The sequence below is a fragment of the Pinus tabuliformis genome, chromosome 8 (genome assembly GCF_031772625.1).
Source record: "Pinus tabuliformis cultivar Carrire ecotype Pingquan chromosome 8, CPIR1, whole genome shotgun sequence".
NCBI classification, from domain to species: Eukaryota; Viridiplantae; Streptophyta; class Pinopsida; order Pinales; family Pinaceae; genus Pinus; species Pinus tabuliformis.
This window is the reverse complement of record NC_142294.1, coordinates 1,926,729,401-1,926,739,141: the sequence shown is the minus strand read 5'-3', so window position 1 is coordinate 1,926,739,141 and position 9,741 is coordinate 1,926,729,401.

The window sequence follows — 9,741 nt, the reverse complement described above, 5'->3', positions numbered from 1 at the left end:
TACGTTTTGCTATTCCTTTCCAAATGGAACAACACTTCTGCACTTTCACGATTTGTTGTTCTTTTCCGAATGGAACAACACTTCTTCACTTTTTATTTTTGTTGTTCCTTTTTCAAAGGAACAACACTTGTGTTTTTGCTATTCCTTTTCCAAAGGAACGACACTTTTCATTTTTGCTGTTCCTTTTCCAAAGGAACGACACTTGCGTTTTTGTTGTTCATTTTCCAAAGGAACGACACTTTTAGTTTTTGCTGTTCATTTTTCCAAAGGAACGACATTTGCATTTTCACACTTTTTTTGTGTGTATTTTTGCTTTTTTTGAGTGTTTTTGCTGTTCATTCAAAAGAGCAACACTTTGGGATTATTTTCGAGAGCAACCCTTCCTTCCTCTTGTGGGATTATTCCTAATTCATCTCAACCACATTTTACTGATTCCATTTTATGGCATGAAGTACACTACTTTTATGAGGACAAGAATTATGGATTCTTTTGAAGCGAGTTAATATTATTCACGTTATGAGCTTTAACAGGACAGCTCCTTGATGATAGATTCTTTTCAAAAGGGACACAATTATTTATATATTACTTTACTGCATTGTTTTCTATTGTACATGAGACTGATTGATCATCTTAATACCATGCTAGTTCCATCCTCCCTGGTTATAATCTTCTCTGTCTGTAATAAATGAGATTATGGGTATATTTTTTTTTTTCTATTGACATGTTCAACTTCTTCCACCATCCCTGCTCTTAAGGAGTACTGAGCCTCCCTCTTTTTATCATAAAAATGTGTAATAACAACAAAATTTTGTTCGCAGATGGAGGATAGGGGGTCTCATTACGAGCCAGCCTACCATGTTCATAAGGTTGTAAGAAAGTGACATTCCCATTATGGCCACCACACCAGGGTTATGATCCATTGGATAGCCAAATTATCCTTGGAACAGGAGGTCTCATCACGAGCCGGCCTGATCACTTTTGCTACATCCCAGTGAATGGCAGTGTGGTTATCTGGTTACCACGCCAGCACACTGATCTCTTCTGTAGAACAACACTGTAACTCTCCATTTATAAATTGAGGATCCTGGCTCATATGGGTTAAAAAGCAACCCTGTCGAGGCTATGGACGCCTGCTGGCAGCAGCGACTCTGCTTATGGTATTGAAGTTATATCTTATTGTCAATTATTATTATAATACCCTTTTCTTATTTTTTCTTTTTATCAGAGAAGTTATTTCCTTAACTTTTTCCCTGTTTTGAACCTTTATGCATGAGAAATTGTTTTATGATCAATCGCATCATTTTCAGCTAGCATACTATCAGTAAAGCATCTTTTGGCATATTGTTGTTCTTTTTCTCTTTTTCATCACTTATCATCAATTCAAAGCGTCCTATCTCTTATTCATAACTATCTTTACACACTTTGCTCTCATTATAACCATAACTCTCGCCGTCCTATCATTGATATGTGTACTCTACTGTTGTATTGTTCATTCCCTTGCCTTGCCATCAGCATAACACCTTTCATAGGCTTTATGGTCATGAAATCCCTTTTTCAATTGGAGAGGGGAATGTATGCATTATGGGATTGCATGCGCTATGATTACTACACCCTGCCATAACTTGTTGATTTGACAAAAGTTTTTCTGACTGAAAGTTTTGCATGCATCTTATCTATTTCTATTCAAAGCTAACACTATGGATTCAAGAACATTGTATGCAAAATAGTGCTTTGTTTACAGGAGAACAATAAGTATGGGCAGAATTCTATTCACAGCATGACCACACTATTGCAACTAACAGAAGAGGCTCGAGCAACTCGTGAACGTGAACAATTCTTCAGACATGATGTGCTTACCTGGATTCCACCTTTTGCATCACTTTCAGTGCCAACTCTGCCTACATCAGTTTCAACAAATGCTAGTACATATATGTCATTCCACATTTTTCTTTTTGGAGGTAAAACTTGAGGTAAAATAGCATAATTTTCTGATTTATTACGAATTTAGGAGAATTTAATGAAATCCATTTTGAGCATTATTTATCATCCTTCATTCCACATCTTTACCACTTCCCCTTTTTCAGCGGCATATCATCTTTCAGTTTGGGGGAGTGTTGCTTTCATTCATTTCTTTCTTATGACCATGTCATTCATATTCTTTATCATCCATTGCTTTTCTTATTCATTCTCAACACCTCCCTTATTCCATGTTGTTTTAAACCAAGCATAGACTTCAACAGCTAGTAGCAACCACCTCTATTTGTTTTCTAGCATCACATGAGGGCATGCTAATTTTTCAAAGAGGGGGAGGAATTGCTACACATGATGGATGTTTTCTATTTTCTTTCTCATTTAAGGCATACAATTTCAGTGTAGAAATTGATTTCCATAATATTTTTAAAGCTATGAACTCAATTCTTGTGATTTTTGGAAAACACAGACGTATCATTAATACAAACCCAAAAAATTTCAAGATAAATTGGTTCATAAAATTTTGGAAATCATGCACTCTCACCTACAACCATTTTGTTTATATCTCATGATCCGTGCATCAAAACAGTCTGATTTTTGGATCATAAAGGCATTCATATATTATAAATTTACTTGCCAAATTTCAATAAAAGCTGGTTTGTAGTTTTTGAGAAAATGGTTAATGAAGTTTGCTGTTACTTATATCATATTTTGTTGCAACTTCATATATACATATAGTTGAATGTCAATGTAAAAATTGTTATGCCTTCATCAAGATTACTAAAAGTGAATATTCATTAATTAAGGAAGAATTCATTTGTTCTATCCATTTCATGAGCTGAGATGAACATATTTTTTATTGCTTGGTTAACACATGGGTTTTTGTCTTTGGGTTGCATGAGGACATGCAATATATTCAGTTTTCGTTGCATGAGGACATGCAACATATTGAGTGTGGGGGTATGTTGGGTCGTTAATATACTATTATTATTGTCACTTTTGAATGCTTATTCCACCCATTTCTACCATTCTTCATCATGTCATTTATCATAATTTATCATATAATTCTATTTTACAATGATTTATGCTCTTATGTAAAAATATTATTTATTCTCCTTTATTTCTAATAAATTGATGATTATGCATGATTTTATCAATGAAAGTTTAATAAATTGGTTATAACATTATTCACCATTTTTAGCCTCCAAGATAATTTCCAGATTGAAGATTTGATCATTAAAAGTGCCAACTCAGCAATTCGCTGGAATAAGAAGTGACAGTTTTGCGGTTGGGATTCTGGGCAAATGAAGAAGAATCTGGAAAATCTGGAACATGGGTTTTGTCCAGAACGGATCGAATTAACTTTTTTAAAGAACGGTTTGCCCAAATTCGGCTTGTACTGAGAGAAACGCAGGGTTCTTTGAGCATGATTTTCTCAGATTCACTGTGTGGCCGTTTTCCAAATCTCAGCTACAAAAGCCAAATTCGCCTTGCTCTTGTTGAAAGATGGAAATATATCTTCTTGTTGATCAATTTGTTGGAAACAATCTAATTTTGTAATAGAAATCATGTTGTAATTATCTCTGTTGAAACTTCTCTCTAATCTCTATCTAATTAAATGAAAATAGAGATCAGAGAGGGGGAGGGATTCGAATGATGGAATTGAGGATGAATTAGAGATTCAGAATTGAGGATGGCAGAGAGAATGGATAATGGATGAGAGATTGAGAGACTTCTTGTTGTAATCCACTGTAACTCTGCTTTGATATTTTAATATAAATCTAGTTGCCATTCCATCTTTGATCCTGAAGTAACCCAGCAGCATCCGCTGGCGGCTAAGGGCCCAGCCTCTGGTGGAGTACGCTACTGCTATATTATATCTTTATGCTTCATGTGTGGTTTGATCTCTTTCTTTTACTCTGTTCAGTAATCTGACACACTTTACTGTTTTACATATCAGCGCTATTAGATATACTTGATTGGATACTATCGTTATCTGCAATAGGAATGCTATGTTATCATTTTAACTTTGTACCGCATTGCTGTTCCTTTTGATAATTGATATAACATTGCTGTTCCTTACAGGTTGTCATTCGATTACAGATTAACCGTGCTGTATGTTCCTAAATCGGTACAACTGTATGATGTATTCTTAAATTGTGACTGTTGTTTATTCAAGATTGCTATTCCGTTACACTTGCTGTTACTTTATAGCTGTGATTCATGCATATTGTATCGAAGCTCGGATTACTGTCCCTTTTAATGATAAGTGTGTTACGCGCTTGATTTGGATTGTTGTACATTCATATTTAATCTGCTGTTCCATTTCCTGTTATTCGCATTATCTTTGCTTTGGTGTGAAGAACAGTCCGAAACTGTAGTGGGCATTGGCATTTGTTGTCTAGTCCCCAGGCTGATGATCTGTTCCTTGATTACTTTTGGTTACATCAGTTTCCAAAGGGATGAGTTATTGTTACTGGACCCTTGACTGATACATTGCTTATTTTTCCGAATGAATGATTTAGGCTTCAAGGTATTTTGTTGTTGATTTCCATTAATTAGAGTTTTCTGTTTAGATTCCTTTAATTACAGTTTGCTACCCATTTACTTTGTTGTTCATTTCTGTTGATTAATTGCAATAGTTTGCTTTTAAAGAGTTTTCCTAGTTTACTTTCAATGGTAGCTTTAGTTCAATTTCGATTTCCTTTTAATTGCTTTAAAGTAGGACTGTCGACTGTAGAGAACATTGGTTATTGCTTCCTTGTTCCCAAATTGATTGTCTTGTTTTGGTTTGATTTCAATTGCATCAATATCTAGAGGAATGAGTTATTGCTACTGTATCCTCGATTGATGGTTGTTTGAGTGAATGATTTAGTTTAGAACATTTCAGTTTCTTGCTGTTCCAATTAGATTTTGTTTCCAGCTTTCATTTACTTTTGCATTTTAAGCCTATACTGCAAAACATTACTCTTGAGTAAATAGCCGCCTCAGACTGAGTACACTCTTGAAATAAAAAGTCGTCCCTGGGTTGCTAATTAATGTGAAGGTAATTAGGAGTTAAAAAGACACCTTTTTATCGCTCCACATACGACAAGTTTTCATTGGAATTTGGTCCTTTGGATGATGGGACTAAGTTTCAAAAAGGTTGATTCCATCATTTCAGTTTCAAGATTGTAGAACTGGCTTCAAGAAGACAAATAAGATCCAATTCCGCATCCTGATCTAGCTGATTCAGTCGAAGATATTCAGAGCTTGTTCAAAAAGCAAAGATGTTCATAAATCACAAGTTCAAATCTAACCTCATTTCATTGGTAAGCTCTTGATCGTTACCTGTTAAAATTTTCTATTGAAAGACATTCCACAGTGGTGAAGTTTGAAGCTTTATGTGTTCCGCTCAAGTCTGAATTCTTTTACCTTACATAGTCTTTGACCCTGTTAAGATTCTAGCTCCAAAAAGATATACCAGGTCAAACCCTGACCCAAATCCACCTTCTCTCGTTGATGATCCTGAAGGATTGTTAAGAAAACCTAAAGTGTCTTTCCCTGAGACTGAAAGCACAAAGTTGGAAAGGACCACTGCCTTGCCAGATCAGATACTGAGTATTGAGGATATTCCTTTTGATATTAAATTCAAGCTATCCCTATTTTGTTCGAAGTTTGAGTCTTGTCTTACAGAGGAATTGTTTGATCCCATAAATTTTTATTCATACTTACCCACCTCAAAATCTTTGTTTAATCAACATTCTGCTACATCACAATATTCAAAACTTGAGCACGAGATTTGGTCTAATTTTGAGAAACTTCAAAGCTAGCCGATCAATTACAAATTACTACGGAAAAAGCCTATATCCAGTATCAACTTGAAAGCTTACCTTCTACCATACCCTCTACTGCACCTACGAAAACACCTATATCCGCACCTCCATCTTCATCCCAGCCAACTCAACCCATTATAATCCCCATACGCCCTCCCCTAGTAGGCATGGCGATATTTTCTCCCTTACAATTACCTGGTCAGTTGGAAGCTTTACCTCAGACTTATGGCTAGAGACTTCCTCTTTTTTATGGAAGCTCGAGAGTCATAGCACAAAACACATTGACAAGATGGTTGATTTCATTGACCTAGAGGAGGTTGATGATGATGATGCCAAAATGAGACTAATGGCTCAAAGTTTTTCTGGAGATGTGAAAAAATGGTTCCGTGGTTTGGCAACTAGCTCCATTGATAGTCCTCAGAGGTTAAATGAGTTGTTCTTAGCCAGGTGGCAGGAAAATAAGAATCCATTGCAGATCTTGGCGGAATACAATACATTGAAAAGGAATCCTAACGAGACGGTTTAGGAGTTTACTATAAGGTTCAATCAGATTTACAATTCCATTCCAGATAACATGAAACCTCCACCTACTTTGGCACTTCAACATTATCTAGATGATTTTTATCTGGAGATGGCTTATCAAATACGGGAGAGAGATCCTGCCACTCTAGAAGAAATCCAAAATAATGTAGTGAGTGTGGAAGCAAACTTGATGATTAAAAATTCTTAGTTGAAACATGAGAAACCAGAGAAGAAAGTAACAATCAAAGAAGAACCCTCTTCTTCCACCAATCTCAAACTAGATGCTCTGATCAGAACCATGGAGAGGATGGCTGATCGAATGATAAATTTGGATAGGCAGCAAGAGCCACAAGTTAGGAATCCAAATTTCAGAAACCAACAACAACCTCAGTAAAGGATAAAGCAAAGAGAGCCGAAAATTCCTGAGGCATCAACATCTCAACAAAAAATTCAGACACCCTTATAGCAAAATTATTCTCAAGGAGAATTAGAGGATGAAAAATACCCAATTGTTGATGAAAACCACTTCTTTTTTTTTTTCTAAGCAACATTACCTACTTTGTATTAATATTTACAGCGGAAATTTACATACGATTTTCTTGCTGCACATGTGGCTCCATGGCAGCTGTGACATATTCCCAAAACCCATTACATTTATGTGAAACCCACCACCTGAAGGTAGCAAGACATCTCCCACGCAGGGGCAGAGTTTGTCAAATGGATACAGGGCCTGTGATGATGGCCCAAGCCAAAAAAACTCCATTCCATAACGGAAAAGAAACCAAGAGACAGCAGTTGATACATACGACCCAGAACCACCATTGAACAGAAAAAAACTAGAAAGACTAAAGACAACAAGAGAGATAACAGAACCGACCACGATCCCACACGCGTCCAGGCATCATGCATGAGAGCCACCTGGGCTTAGCCTTCTTTCGCGTCGTCCCCTGGCTCGTCCTCGGGCTTAGCTTCACGAATCCAAGCCCAGCCATGTCCTTCTGGTAGGCCGTCCAAGAAGGCCGGCAATTCAGGTTCGATCTCCCGCAGTGCCGCTTCCCTCGAGCTTGAGGCCTCCCCCAAAGGCCTCTTACCTTTGTCCACAACCCGACATTCTTCCGCCAGAGCCTGAGGCAGACTTCCCTCTTGCACCAGGGGAATTCCTTCTTCGTTATCCAAGGGATTCTCCATTGGAGGTGGCCGAGGCAAGCCATCTTCATTCTCGTCCGGGATCCTGGTAAACAACACTGAAATATGGGCATTGATGCCCAAATTTTCTCTGGTATTGCGCAATGTGAAGATGACAGAGCCGAATGCAGGTAGGCTTGGCTCGCCATTGCTGGACCCTCCAGCTTCCACAAATTGGCTAGCCTGCACCTGAGGAGCTCCCGCACGTCGATAACAGTAAACACAGCAGCAATGGTGGTGTAGATCAGCTGCAGGCCCGTGAGAGGATCTGGCTCGCCCTGAGCCTCTGCCTCGACGACATGGCATTCGCTCCCGCACCATTCTTCCAGATTCCTCTTCCTCAGACGAAGCTTCCTTCCAATTCGGCTTTCGATGGCAGACAAAAGACTGTAAGCATGAACCAGGGAGGACCAGCAGTCGGCCAGCCTCCCCCAATTCCACAATGACTCCAGAATTCTCAGAACGCAGAGCAAGAACACCATCGCTGTGGGTTTCATCTGCTCCCAAATCGACATTCTTAACGACCCCTTCATTCCTTCGATTTGTCCCCGCATTGAATGCGGCCATCCTCCTCTGCTGTGGTTCCTGCGCCTTCATAAAGGCTAGTGTGCTGCATTGCTGGTCGATGGGAGGTGGCGGCGAGGAGCCTTAAAGCCCTCCGTCCGTCGCGTGTCCTATCGGCCGTGGCAAGTGGCCTTACCTGGTCATGCGAGGTGGCACCCGCATCCGGGAATGAAAACCACTTCTTTAGGGAAGATTACCATCCCATTTTCTTGACTGAAAATGAGAATTATGTCGAGAAGACAAAGGAACCTAAAGATGAAGACTACATACTGGAAAATGACTATGCATTGGAAACCCAATCAGATGATTATCAAAGAGGATACTTGAATGCACTCAACTCTCAACAGAAGCAATATTCCTTGAGAAATAGAGATGTCCCGATCACTCCCATCCAAAAAAGGACATCGCAGCAGAAGGATACTCAACCGAAGACAATTCCTCAAGGTAATCAAAGTAAAGGAAAAGAGCTGGCAGCAACTAACCAAAGCAAAGTAAATCATCCATCTACAAGCAATCCAAACAAGGACCATGACAGTCAGAAGAAATATTAGACATCAAAAGATCTGCCTGAGAAAAGAGACATCATCCAAAAAGAGGTAGATAAATCTAGCTCATTCAATTTAGAAACTGAAATTTCAAAGTTGAAAGTGTCAATCGCTCTTAATGAACTTGTCAAAAGCAGCCATTACAAGTCTGATATAGTTAAAATGTTGAAATTTGAGCCTATGTCCGACATGGTTAATGTTGAAGATGACCAGCCTGAATTGATTTTTGGTCCAGCCATAGATGGTCAGTCAGAAGATAGTGAGGTTCCTCCATTTTACCTGAGTTTAAGAATCCATCAGTACATTCTTCATAAATCCATGCTTGACTCTAGAGCCTCCCATAATTTAATGCCCAAGGCCATCATGGAAAATTTGGGTCTAGATATAACTTGCGAATACCATGACTTGTATTCTTTTGATTCCAATAAGGTCCGTTGTCTTGGTCTAATAAAGGATTTGGTAGTATCCCTCGGCCAATCCCGGAAAGAATGTCTTAATGGATGTGGTGGTAGCTGATATACCACCACTATTTGGTATGTTATTGTCAAGGTCCTGGGGAGAGAAACTAAGAGGCACACTGCAGTTAGACTTCTCCTATGCCATTATTCCAGTTTACAGGCAATTGAGAAAATTGTACTGAGAAACCAAAATGAAATTCATGATAACTAGCAAGGAGAAGCCCAATAATCATCCTATAAATGTTGTACATACAGATTTAGAGTCATTTATTTTATATAATGATAGTGGACTGAATGATGTAGATAGTCAGTTTGTGGAAATTAAATATTTACCAGAGATTTCCAATTGTATAAGGATAGTTTCAGACCAGGATAAAGAAAAGCTGCCAAGTTCATCTGAAAAACCATCAGACAAGGCAGAGAAAGGCTCAGAAAAGCAATTAGAGAAGGTAATAGAAAATTCAGAACAACCTGAAGAAAAAGTTCAGAAAATTGACCAAAAGAAAAGACCAGATTTACAGCCTTTGGAAGAGGAGCATGATCTTTGGACCATGGACTTTGATGGTGCTCTCGAGAAAGATGGGGCAAGAATTGGCATTTGGATCTGAAGTCCACATCATCAGCAAGGTGAGGTCCCTCAAAATGTTAGATTATGTTCATACAAGCTAGCTTTTGATTGCA